Consider the following 14838-nt stretch of genomic DNA (forward strand, 5'->3'; position numbering starts at 1 on the left):
CTAGCTTTCGTGAGGGCTGGCAGTCTTTGGTGTTCTTTGGCTTATAGATGCATCGCTACAATCTCAACCTCTGTCTCCAACTGGTGTTCTCTGTTTCTTCACAGAAACAGTTCAACATGATGGGGGAAAACACATACATATGGACGCCTAAATTCATGGCTAAATATAAAGAGGTCCTTAGTGCTGCCCAGAAATCCTACCACTTTTTCTGAATCAAATCACTTTTCCACTTTTCTTGACAAGTAGTTCACACTTTCTCCTCTTTCCTTAAATCTCCAACTCCACTTCCGCCTCCTGACTCTCAGTTAATAACTTTGTTATTTCACTGAGAAAACAGAAGCAGGAAAAAAAGAAAGTTCCATCTCCTATCACTACATGCAGTTACATGCTTTTTTATTGTTTCACTTTTTACAGGTTTTTATCTTTATTTTTATTAGGAACATTATATGTGCAAGTTGAAAGACTATTTGGGTAAGAGGAAAAAATGATTATTTATGATCTCATAATTCCAACCTAACATTATTTCTGGCATTTATATAATTTCTTTCCAGTATGTTTTCTCTGTACTCATCTCCCTCAATCTAGTTATAATTACGTAGTCGGTAATATTTTGTAGTCCCCTCCACTTAATATTAAAGAAGAGGATTTCTCTTTATTACATATTCTCCATAGCCATCCGTGCCTTATAATGGATCATTACACTGTGGCCATACCATAACTTAATCATTCCATATTTTTGAAATTTAGATTGTTTCATCTTTTTTATGCTATTTTCATGTACCACTGCTGTGAACCTCTTTAAGCATAAATACTTTTCATTATTTAAAATTATATCTTTAGATTAGATCAAAAGGATGTATTCATTTAAAGACTGTTGACATATGCTATTGAACTATAATATTTTTAAATGGTATGACCAACCTATGCTGCATACATGATATTTATTTGCTATATTTCACCAGTGTTATGAACCATAATTAATTATTTTGGTAATTTACAGGTAAAAAATGGTGACCTGTTTTTTTGTTTTTGAAGTATAGTTGACTTAACAATATTATATTAGCTTCAGATATACAGCATAGTGATTCAGTAGTTTTACAGCTTATACTCCATTAAAAGTTATTACAAGATAATGGCTATAATTCCATATGTTATATAAATATCCTTGTTGCTTATCTATTTTATCCATAGTAGTTTGCACCTCTTAATCCATTACTCCTAACATGCCCCTCCCCCCTTCCCTCTTCCCACTGGTAAGCACTCGTTTGTTTTCTATATCTGTCAGTCTGTTTCTGTTTAGCTATATACATTTGTTTGTATTATTTTTTTAGATTCCACATATTAGTGATATCATATGGCATTTGTCTTTCTCTGACTTATTTCACTAAGTATAATATACTCTAGGTCCATCCACATTGCTGCAACTGGCAGAATTTCATTCTTTTTTTATTAATACTCCATTGTGTGTATGTGTGGGTATATATGTATACCCACATCTCTTTTTTCCTTTCCTCTGTTGATGGATACTTGGCTTGCTTCCATATCTCGGCTATTGTAAATAATGCTGTTATGAACATTGGGGTGCATGTATCTTTTCGAATTAGTGTTTTCATTTCTTCCGGATATATACCAAGAATGGAGTTGCTGAGCACTATGGTCATGTGGTAGTTCTAGTTTTAGTTTTTTGAGGAAACTCCATACTGTTTTCCACAGTGGCTGCACCAATTTACATTTCTACCAGCAGTGTACAGGGTTCTCTTTTCTCTACATCCTCACCAATATTTGTTATTTGTAGACTTTTTGATGATAGCCAATCTGACAAGTGTGAGATGATATCTCATTGTTGTCTTGATTTGCACTTCTTTAATAATTAGTGATATTGAGCATCTTTTCGTGTGTCTTTAGTCATCTGTATGTCTTCTTTAGAAAAATTTTTCTTCATGTTTTCTGCCCATTTTTTGATTAGGTTGTTTGTTTTTTGATATTGAGTTGTATGAGCTGTTTATATAGTTTTCATTTTAACCCCTTATTGGTCATATCATTTACAAATATTTTTCCCATTCCATACATTGTGTTTTTGTTTTGTCAGTGGTTTCCTTTAAACTGCAAAAGCTTTTAAGTCCAATTAGGTCCCATTTGTTTATTTTTCCTTTTATTATTTTGCCTTAGGTGACAGATAAAAAAATATTACTATGTTTTATGTCACAGAGTTTTCTGCTTATGTCCTCTTCTAGGAATTTTTTATGGTGTCATACCTTACACTTAGGTCTTTAGCCATTTTGAGTTTATTTTTGCACATGGTTTGAGGAAATGTTTTAATCTCATTCTTTTCCCTGAGGCTGTCCAGTTTTCCCAGCACCACTTATTGAAGAGACTGTTTTCTCTCCATTGTATTTCTTGCTTCCTTTGTTGTAGATTAATTGACCATAGGTGTGTGGGTTTATTTCTGGGCTGTCTATTCTGTTCCATTGATCTATGTGTCTGTTTTTGTGCCAGTAACATGCTGTTTTGATTACTGTAGCTTTATAGTATAGTATAAAAGTCTGGGAGGGTGATACCTTCAGTTTTGTTCTTTTTTTTCTCAAGGTTGGTTTGACATTTCAGGGTCTTTTGTGGTTCAGTATAAATTTTAGTATTATTTGCTGTCGTTGTGAAAAATGTCATGGGTATTTGATAGTGATTGCATTAAATCTCTAGATTGACTTTGGTAGTAAGGACATTTTAACAATGTTATTTCTTCCAATTCAAGAATATGGATTCATTCAAGAACATGGATTTCATTTGCTAATATCACTTTCAAATTCCTTCATCAATGTTTTATAGTTTTCAGATTATAAGTCTTTCACCTCTTCAGTTAATTTTATTTCTATGTATTCTATTCTTTTTGATGTGATTTTAAATGGGATGTTTTCATGCTTTCTCTTTCTGATAGTTCATTATTAGTTTATAGAAAAGCAACAGATTTCTGTGATTAATACTGCATCTGGCAAATTTGCTAAATTCATTTATTAGTTCTAGTAATTTTTTGATGGAGACTTTAAGGTTCTCTATATATAGTATCATGTTATCTGCAAATAGTGACAGTTTTACTTCCTCCCATCCAATTTGGATGCCTTTTATTTCTTTTTCTAGTTTGACTGCTGTGGCTATGACTTCCACATTCTGTCAAGTAGAAGTGGCAAGAGTGGGTGTCCTTGTCTTGTTCCAGATTTCAGAAGAAAAGTTTTCAACTTTTCACTATTGAATACGTGATAGCAGTGGGTTTGTCATAAATGACCTTTACTATGTTGAGATATGTTCTCTCTATACCAACTTTGATGAGAGTTTTTATTATGAATCGATGTTGAATTTTGTCAAATGCTTTTTCTGCATCTATTGAGATAATCATGTGATTTTTATTCTTCCTTTTGTTACTGTGGTGTATCACATTGATTCATTTGCAGGTATTGAACCATCCTTTCATCCCTGGGATAAATCCCACTTGATCATGGGGTATGATCTTTTTTATATATTGTTGAATTTGGCTTGCTAACATTTTGTTGAGGGTTTTTTGCATCTATATTCTTCAGAGATATTGGCCGGTAATTTTCTTTTTTTGTTGTATCTTTGTCTGGTTTTGGTATCAGGATAGTGGTGGTCACATAGAATGAATTTGGGAGTGTTCCCTCCTCTTCAATTTTTTGGAATATTTTGATAAGGATAGGTATTAGTTCTTCTTTATGTGTTTGGTAGAATTCCCTGTGAAGCTGTCTGATCCTGGAGTTTTGTTTGCTGGGAGTTTTTTTTTTTTTTTTTTTTTAATTACAAATTCAATTTCACTACTAGTGATTGGTTTGTTCAGGTTGAATCAGGAATAAATAGACAATCTTGGCAAGTTGTATATTTCTAGAAATTTGTCCATTTGTTCTAGATTGTCCAATTTGTTGACATGTAACTGTTTGTCATATTTTCTTATGATTTTTTGTATTTCTGGCATCAGTTTTGATTTTTCCTCTTTCACTTCTTATTTTGTTTATTTGGGTCCCCTCTCTTTTCTTCTTGGTGAGCCTAGCTAAATGCTTATCAATTTTGTTTATCCTTTTGAAAAATCAGCTCTTGGTTTCGATGATCTTTTCTCTTGTTTTTTTAATCTCTATTTTATTTATGTCCTCTCTGATATTTCTTTCCCCCTTTCTTCTGCTGACTGTGCACTAGTGCACATCTGGTTTAACCTGTGTTGTTCCTACTGCTCTGCCTGCTTTCCTCTCATCCTTAATTTTCCCACCCTATCAGTTCATTCCCAATGACATATTTACAAACTACTAACAATCACCTAAAGAACCACATACGCTCTTTGATCTCATGTCTCACACCATCTACTTGTTTCATTTCTCAGATCCCATTTAAACTGAAACACTGTGAAGAGCTGCCTATACCTGTTGCTTCCATTATTTCCTATCTTATTCTCTTTTGAACCTACTCCACTCAGGATTTCATCTCAATCATTCCATTGAAACTGCCCTTGTCAAGCTGATCAGTAACCTCCAAATTACCAAATCCAGTAATCCCTTCTCAGTATTTATCTTAGATTACCTATCAGCAGCATTTGAGGAAGAAGTTGATCACTTCCTCTTAGAAACTGTTTATTCATTGGATTCCGGGACACACACTCTCCCTGTTTGTCTCCTACCTCTCTGGCTACTTTTTGCTCATCTTTCTGGCCTCCTAATGTTACAGTGCTTTAAACACCAATGATATGCTGATGACTCTAGTATATTTATCTCTAATCTTGATCTCTTCCTTGAATATCAGTCAGGCTCATGAAATACCTGTTTGTCAATTCTTTGTGAACATGTAACAGCCTCTCCTCAATCTTAGTTTGAAGAATAATACTTCTGATTCCATCCCTACCCTCCTCTAACACACACACATCAGCTCTTCCTATAGTCTTCCAATGTCACCAAATGGCAACTATGTCTACCAGTTGTTCTGGCCAGAAATCTTAGTGTCATCTTTGACTCCTCTCTTTATCTGTCACCCTGGCAGATCCTTTCTGCTCTACCTTCTAAATGTATCTGGAATCTATCCTAGTCCATGCCACCATTACCATTTGCCTGGATTATTCCAATAGCTCCCAATGGTCTCCTTGTTACTACTCTTGCAAAAGGAAGACATCTTCTAAAATTCATACTGAATAAAAATTTTCCATCTGCTTCTTATTCACTTAAAACCTGAAGTCTTTACTATGAGCTGAAAGACCTACATGGTCTGGCCCACTAAAAACTCTCTTAACCTCATTTCCACTCCCACCATGCTGTACCAAGGAAAAATCAATCATGTCTCATCTCAGGGTTTATGGATTTTCTCATTTTCTGCCTGTAATGTTCTTACCCTGGACGTCTGTGTGATTAGTTCCTTTACATCCTTTGTATATTTACTTCCATGTCTCTTTATCAAGAAACATTTATTGCAACCCCTCAATCCCTTTTACCTGGTTTATTTCTCTTTATAGGATTTGTTACTGACATATTCTGTATTAAGTTTTTTGTTCTTTTGTTGTTTATTGTATAACTTCCCATTCTAGAAGGTAAGCTCCTGAAAATAGGACCTTTGCCTGTTTTGTTCACTGATGTGTCCCCAAAAGCCTAGAATAGTGCTTGGCCATAGCAAATGTTCAATAAGTGTGTGTCGAATTAATGAAAGTTGGTTCCTGGGTTGTCCTTTAAACCTAAGACACAGAACCTCTTATGGTGGTGTCAAGGGTCTGCATTGTTAACAAGGCCTTCTACCGTGATAGTTGCTGTTCTGGATTTTAAAAACAGTTGTAATGTGAGGTAGAATCAAAGTGGTATATGAGGTAACAGAACTTTAAAAAAGAGGAAATTTTAAATGTATTCAGCAGCAGTGACATGTATATTGATTAGATAGTTGAGGTTAATGAGGAAGTACATTCTTAATTATTATCGAGTTTAACTTTATAAGAAATATTTTCCACTCTGTTGTATTCCACGCAAAATGCCAAAGAAATTTGAGTTATATCTTGCATGAAGAAATCAGAATTCACTGCTTTTAGACCAAGTATCTTTGTTTTCTATGAGTTTTCTTTTACTGTAGGGAAAATATTAAATAAATCCACTGATAAAATATTTTAAAAGAAAATATTAAAATTTAATAATTAAAATTTTAAAAATGAATTCTAAATTTTATATATGTTAGAGGAATATGGTGTCTGTATTCTCTGACATATCTTAAATTTTTCTGTGATTCTGCAGTATGATTCTGACAAAGTGGTAACAGTGCTATATTTAAATATCTCTAAATTCTTTATAATATTCAAAATGGATAAGTTGTCCTTATTTTGATCCATAGATAAATTATGGAAGCAAAATAGAGTCATTATTCTAAATTAAGCAACATGAAACAGAGAATATATCAGGAGACCACTGTGAACCTAAAGATCTGTCCCAGCAAATAGTATGTTTTTCAGATTTTTCTGTTCCTAATGGCTCATCAGGCAGTATTTTAAAAATTGAATTGAGTTGTATTATATAAACAATAGAGCTTCCTGTCAGTCATAAAGACACTCTTCAGAGAGAAATGAGATGTGCAGTTCTATCTCTTCTCAGCGATAACAGATGACACATACATTTTGGTTCATATTTTCCAGCCATAATCTCCAAAGCAAGAAACTTTATTGAGAATATGTGAGTTCCATGATCTTACAATAACCTTTGGCCTCAAATCTGCAAATGACATTAAAGTCATTACTTTTCTTGGGGCTGTGCTTACAAGGAGAGTGGTTAAAATATAGACCTGTAATTATCATAATTTTGGTAATTGGCAAATCTAGGCAAGAGGGTACTAAGCCATAAAGGAGGACTAGAGAAATCTCAGACATTGCTTTCATTCTCATCCTTGATGTGATTTGAATCATTTTTTTTAAAAACAAATTTTATAATCGTGTCTTTTCCTCTAACACATCCCTGTGCATGGTGATGTTGGTTCATAGTGGTTTGAGAGTCAAGGCTTGGGAATCAGAGACCTACGTTTAGTTTCTGCTCTACCAATTAGCCCAGTTAGACGAAGTGACCTGCAGAAAGTCTCCTAATTTCTCACATTCAGTTAACACATCTAAATGTTAGGGTACTAACAGAATTTACTAGGATAGTGATGTCAAAAAATGGCCCCAGACTCTCCCTTCCCCCAGGGAGACATGGATTCAACAACAATACACAGACCAATTCCTTTTGTGAGAAATCCAGATACTAGTTAATGGAATCCTGCAGCTGCACCCCATATGAGTGCAAAACCAGCCACATCAAAGCCAATAGGAAAATTCGAGGCAATCACTTGCCATAGTACCTCTCTCTTCCCAGCCTGAAGAGCAGTGTGATCATGAGAAAACTCTCAGCTTCTGGCATCTCCCTGTGTAGGGAAAGAGAAGACTGAAACATACATCGAACTTGCAAACTTTTCAGGGGGCTGCCTGAGTGACTGATTTTAATCTTGCCTGAATCTAAATGCTGACAGGAAAGGGCAACAAATTTGGGGTCACTGAGAACAGAGGCACACACTCACTTGCCATAGTCACTTCCCCCAGCTCATCATGGAATAAGTAGAAGAAACCCTCCAACTCCCAGCTTCTCCTTGGGGAGAGAAAGAGTTGGATCATTTGTCCAACATTCTGGCTTTTTGAGGAGCTACCCCAAAGGGACTGGTGTCTGTCTCACCTGTGTTGGAATCTTGTTGGGAGTTGGTATAATCTCAGTGCTTAGGAGCCCCTGAGAACAAAAGATAGCTGAGCGTCTTGCTGCTACTCCAGAGAATACACGGTGCAGCAGACAGAGGATGATAGAGCTTGGCAGTCTTCCTCTCAGGGGGGAAGAGAAGAGTGGGGCCAACATTAAACATTCCAGCTTTTCACTTTCTACCATAGACTTTCTTCACCTACAAACCCATCCTTATTCTGAACCAGCGTTCCTAAAGCTAACTCTGATTATGTCTTTGCCTTGTTTAAAGATTTCTTTTATATTCATGTTGCCAAAGATAAAGTATGCATTTCTTAACATTGCCTCTAAAGTTTGTTCTGTTTATCTGGCTAAATTTCCAGTCTCCCTCCTCTCCATCTCTGCTACCCTGTGCTCCAAAGAGAGTAGCTCCTTATTCACTACATCTGCCTGGGTTTTTTAAAACTACTTTGTACACATTCTTAAAAAATTTGCTTCCTGCCTTCTTTACCTGGAAAAAGCTGCCAATTTGTTAAGCTCAGACATTCCCTTTTCTTTGAATCTTTCTCAAGTAGCCAGAATCAGTCACTAAATATATGTTTCCAGATTTCTCTGTTCCTGTCTATATAATAGCACTTATTGCATTGCATTGTAATTGTTAGTTTTTGTATTCTGACTGGTCTTTGAATTTAGGGCAAACTGTATCTTATGTTTAAAAGAGACCTGGTACCTAGCACCATGCTTGACACATAAGAAACATTAACTAAATGTAGCCTGGATTAATGAACATCATAAATTGGTGTGAACAAAAGATCATGTAATGATTTTCTCAAAACAAAAACAAAACAAAACACTCAAAAGTGTCTTTACGTAAAACTAGGGGAAGCTGTTGTTAATGAAAAAATGTTGCCTGCCACATCATTAAAAAACAAAAGATGTTGCAGCCATCAAGCCATCACATTTCAGCCACCCTAGTGGTGAGCCTTGAGGGAACTCAGGGTAGAAACAGGATGTCCACCATCAAGCCATCAGTCACTACAGCCATCCCCCCAACAGTCCACCCAGGATGAGAAAGCACAGGATACTGGCCCCAGATAGCTGAGGTGCATATCAAAGGAATGATTTCAGTGAGCCCAGACTCTTGCATTTTCACATACATAGAAGAGCATTAAACTCCTTAACTTGAGATATCTGGTTTTCTTTAACAGTAATCTTTTGATGTTTCAACTACCTGGTCTTCATTGCAAAGACTCCTATATATCCTGCCTTCTCCCATACCTCTTTGGAGTGGTCCCTCAGAGAGATCTTAGAGTCCTGTCTCCCGGGCTTGAAGTCCTCAGATAATCCACCAAATAAAACAAAACTCTCAACTTTTAGATTGTGCATTTTTTCCAGTCAACATTGTGAGAGAAATGATTATTAAAGGAAGCATATTTGAGTTGATGTGGCAGTGAAAACAACAGTTCAAAGATTTGATGTTCCTTGTCAGGAAGGTCCTTTACCTCTCCTTAGGTGGCACACACAGATGAATAGAATGGCATCCGTGTTCACAAGACTTTACAATCTGTAAGGAAAAACAGTTATGTGAACAGTTTGGTGGAATAAGGGAGTACAAAAGCTATGATAGGTGTGTATACTGGATATGTATAAAATGGGTGTGGTGAGTTCTTTATGAGGTTAGATAAGGCCTCCTAGAGGAAGTAATTAAATTAAATTAAAAATGTAACATTTTGGGGGAAAAAAGGCAAATATTAATACCAGAACTTGTAAAATGTCAAATGGATAATGAATGAAGTAGAGCCTTGGTTTTTGCATTCCTCTTGTAAGCCAGTTGGACATGTTATATTCATGTGCATTTATGTATATTCAAAAGCTGTATTCTAACTGAAAATTTTATTTATTACTAATTGGTGTGTATTGTTGATTTTATTAAGCAACCATACTGAATTTACACAAGAGGAGAAATTGAAATATTTCATTACAAACACTGATCTAATTATGTTGCAAAGAGATCAAAGCATGGAGTCAGGTGAAGTGATAGAGCTCCTGTTGGGCCTGACATCATTTTACAGAAAGTTCAGGCTTTGTTCTTATTCCCATGTTCTTTAGGAATGTGATCAAAGGCATTTAGATCTCTCAGGTCACACAGTTTGAAATTGACAGTCACCTCAGAGGACAGACTCTGAAAAGTCTATGGGGACATCATCAGAATAACACCAGTCAATTATTTTTCTAAGTTAAACAAATATCTCTGATAACAATCATTAAAATTCATACAGATAATTAATAATTATACTCTGTAGCTTAGTCCCATTGAGAGAAAATTAATTTACATGCTAACAGTATTTTTAATAGTTACTTGTTGCAATTTTGATACACAATGAGGCTAAGATGTCCATATGCCTTTGATATTGAATTTTTTCCCCAAAGGATACATTTGCTTAAGGAGAAAAGTAATCATTATACACAGTGAAAATCAGATGGTTTTGAACTTTACTAATGTCTGGATAAGACAAGTTCCCAAAACTTATTTGTCTTCGCTGTTAGGAGTGTCTTACCTGTTATTAGGATTTTGTACATTCATATTAACTCTATAATCAGCTGTTGAAGTTTCTTTGAAACTTCATTAGATTTTTATTGACGTTGCAATTAATCTATGCATTAAAGAGAACTGAAATTTTTGTCAGTTGATGAACATTGTATACATCTCTATTTGTCTGTTATTTGTCTCAATAAGGTTTTAAATTTTCCTGCAGAAAGGTCTTATAAAATTCTTGTTAAATTTATTCCTAGGTATCTATTTGTATTGTTGTTATTGTTATTACTGTAAGTAGTGTCTTGACCTACTTCGTTCTCACTCTGGAAAAACCTGCCCAAGATTTTTTTAGCATCATTACTTTTAATTTTATTTATTTATTTATTTATTTATTTATTTATTTATTTATTTATTTATGGCTGAGTTGGGTCTTCGTTTCTGTGCGAGGGCTTTCTCTAGTTGTGGCAAGCGGGGGCCACTCTTCATCGCGGTGCGCGGGTCTCTCACTATCGCGGCCTCTCTTGTTGCGGAGCACAGGCTCCAGACGCGCAGGCTCAGTAATTGTGGCTCACGGGCCTAGTTGCTCCGCGGCATGTGGGATCTTCCCAGACCAGGGCTCGAACCCGTGTCCCCTGCCTTGGCAGGCAGATTCTCAACCACTGTGCCATCAGGGAAGCCCCCAGCATCATTACTTTTAATTACAATAAGAACTGGAATTAAGTGTTGACCAGAGAAAGCATAAATAAGGCTGCATCCATATGATGGGATATTGTAGATAGTTTAAATTGAGTGAAAAACAGTATATACAAGAATACAAGTGAATCTTAGCAATAAAGTGCTTTTTGGAAAAAAAAGAATTTCAGAGGACTACATATACACTCAAAAAGAAACAAATTGAATACATAATGCCATAGCAATATTCATATATATGGTAAAAGTGTTTTAACAAACAGAATGATAAGCTGAAAATCAATGATAACAATTACCTTTGGGAACAGTAAAATGGAGGATAGGTAGGATTAGGGAGTAACAAAAAGTAGCTTCAAAAGAGGAGATAATATTTTAGTCTTAAATTTGGATGGTGGTTCGTATATGTTCACTTTATTATTATACTTCATTAGTTTCATATATCTTACCTTCATTATTTTGTATGCATTAAATATTAGATATTGTTTTTTAAGCAATAGGAATAACTCAGGCTTTTCAAAATGGTTAAGAATTCACAAATAAATAACAGATCACTAAAAATTACTGTAAATCCTTTTAGTATTAACTTGTAATCCTCTTATACAAGGCCTGTGAACATGAAATCCTCAGAAAGAGGCTTTTATGAGCTTCATATGTAGCCTAAGACATAAGAAATATGTTTTCTTAATATATTAAATTGATTCTGTGATTGAAAATATGATACTCTTTGAAATAAAATATGGCAGCATATTATTAGAATATCAATATTGTAATATTACTTCAAGTCTTTACAAAACTATCATTTTATTCAATGAGGCCTACTCTGACTACCCTATTTATTACTGTAAACTTCTCTCCCAGTCCCCTAACCCTGATCTTCTTTTTCTTTCTTATTCATAGCACTTAACATCTTTGATCATATTGTTTAGCTTACTTATGATATTTATTGTTTAATATCTATTTCCTCTCACCAGAAGGCAGTATGGAAGCTGGCTTCTGAAATGGTCCTCTATGCATTACCTCTCCTGATATTTGTGTCTTGGTGTAGTACTTACCCACTTTGAATCATGGATGGCCTTTGTGTCAAATAGAATACTCTAGAAGTGGTTTTGTATGATTCCCAGTACTAGGTCATAAAAACATTTCAGTTTCTAACTTGTCCTCTCTCAGATCATTTACTCTGGTGAAATCCATCTGTCATATCATGGGGACATTCAAGTAGCCTTGTGGAAAGAGTTACCAAGGGATGAACTGAGGCTTCTTGCCAGCAAACAGAAAAAACTTGCCAGCCATTTGAGTGATCCACTTTGAAGGTAGATTTTTTCCAACCCCAGTTATGCCTTCAGATGACAGCATCGGGCCCCCATTTTGACCACAACCTTAAGAGAGACACTTAAGCAGAATCACCCAGGTCACCCATAAATACTTGACCCACAGAAACTATCAGAGATAATAAATGGTTATTTTTTAAGCCAGGAAATTATGATTTAAAAATAAAGCCATAAATGTGATTATAAAATCCTCTGTTAAAACCTCAGAAAGATATGAGGTGGTAACTCAAAGAACCATTCAGTTAAACAGCTGGGCTTTGTTCTCACAGCCTCAGCTTAACCCAAAGGTAGAAAATATGCTATCTTGAAGATGCTTATGTGTGTAGCTTTGTCAAATGAAATGAACCCCAATATAATTCACAAGGGACCAAAGAAATTTGGTGAGAGTTATACAGACAGAACCACTGCCAGCTTGATCTGCAAGGTGCAGAGACAGTACAGAATAAAAAGAGAAATTTGGATCCTCAATCATTTTACATACAGGAAGGAAACTGATAAAATTACTTAGCTGTAAACACATGTCACATTTCCTGACAAAGAAGAATGATTGGAAAGGCAGAACTAAGGGCCCAGAGTATGGAGCAAAGAACCTGGCCTTCAGTCCTAATGAAGGAACTGACAACATGTGCCTTGTGGGATTTCAGAATTGCTGTGAGCCAGTGAATTTTATATGCCTTCCATTGTTTTAATTTTTCAATGAGAATGTTTATAGTGGTTATCCTTTGCCTTTCCCAAAAATTGTTTGTTGGGACTCTGGTGGATAGATACCTTGTCTATTTAGTTCACGGGTCTTCATATTGAGAACTCAGAACTGGATCCATGGAGCTTCATTTGCACCTGACTTGATTTAGATGGTAAGTTGCTACCTCCCCAAGACAGCTGTTTGTCTCCTCACTGAACGTAAAAGTACTTTAAAGTTCTTTTACTACCATCAAACTCAAGGTTAATGGCTAAAATTCACCATTGACTGTTGCTGTAAGGGACTGAGACCTTCGAGGGGCTTGGGGGGAAATGACCATTTTGTATATGGGAGGAATATGAATCATTGCAAGCCAGGGAGCACACTGAGATACCTAGTCTACAAATTTGCTCACACTATTCTTCATATTCTGGTCATCATGCCTTGTGGAATCCCACCCACACTGAATCATGGCTGGCCTATGTAACCAATAGGGTATTATTAAAACAACAGATGGTGTATGACTTCTAATGTAGGCAAGTAATGTCGTTTTGTTTGCCAATTTTAATCTCAGGTGCCTAGAAGGGTTCCTGGTACATAGCAGACGTTCAATAGATATTTACTGTAAATAAAGGATAAATACTGATGACATACATTTTGGTCATTATAATAAATTATTTTGAAATAATTTGTATTTTGTTACTCTTTGTTCATGCTATCTGTGAATTCTAGCCATTATGCTTGACTTTGATGGCAGTAAGAGAACTTTCAAGTACTTTTACATTCAGTGAGGAGACAAATAGCTCTCTTGGGGAGGTAGCAATCTACCTCTGTATCATCAGCACAACTTACTTTCTAATATACAATCATCTCTTCTGTTTTCGGCTACCACTTGTGTATATCAAACTCCTATCACTTACTGCAACACTGAAACCTTCTGTCTTCTTGAATTATCTTACTTGACTATGTGGTATTGAGATACAGACTTTTTTATATACAACTGCATTGTGGTTCAGCTGCTATTCCTGGCAGCCAACCATTGAGCATTTACCATGTGTCATATGTTGTCATATTTAATCCTTACAATTCTATGAGTCAGTGCTATTAACTCCATACTAAGAAATGGAGGAAAATGGGGCATAAAGAAGGTTAAGAGATTGACAATAAGAGACAGAATTTGAACTAAGGCAATTAGACTTGAAAGACTATGTTCAGTCAACATCAGTTCACTGTGCTATCCTGCCTTAGATTTCAAGTCTAACACTTATTTCAGATGAAAGGCCTTTAAATGCAATGAAACCAAGAAGGGTCCCTGAGGCATACTTGTTGACTTCTATACTCAAAATGTAATTGCCTTTCATATCCGTTAGCATGTTCTGAAGAAGAAACTTTGAGTTTTAAATAGAATACCTGCTAATATTTTACAAAAATGCATATTTATTTTAATACTACATGTAGTCAATGAAAAAATTAATCCTAGTGGGCCAACTAACTGAATAAATTTCTCATTTTTTACTCATAAGTATATACCAAAAGAGCTTAGCTTTTATAGAGATACCAACTTGCCTAGATAGTAGTTATTTTTAATAATGTTGCCATGATCAGAATCAAGGGCCAAACCAAGCCTTTGCTATATAGCTACAGAGTCCAGTAAGACAGAATTTATAAAATCTTTCACTAACAAAAGCTTTTACTAATCCCGGTCAACAAACTGTGATTTAGTATGCAAATTAAATAAGAACACAAACAACAAAACCAATCTTGACTTCCAGATGGTTGGTCATTGAATACTGTGAGCAACTTGGTTAAGTTTAGTTTATACGTCTAGACTTAAGAGGCAGTGTGATTTGTTGAGAAAAACTATTGAGCAAAATCATCAGATTTCATCTACTAATTTTC

This window comes from Balaenoptera acutorostrata, chromosome 14, assembly GCF_949987535.1.
Source record: "Balaenoptera acutorostrata chromosome 14, mBalAcu1.1, whole genome shotgun sequence".
Taxonomy (NCBI): Eukaryota; Metazoa; Chordata; class Mammalia; order Artiodactyla; family Balaenopteridae; genus Balaenoptera; species Balaenoptera acutorostrata.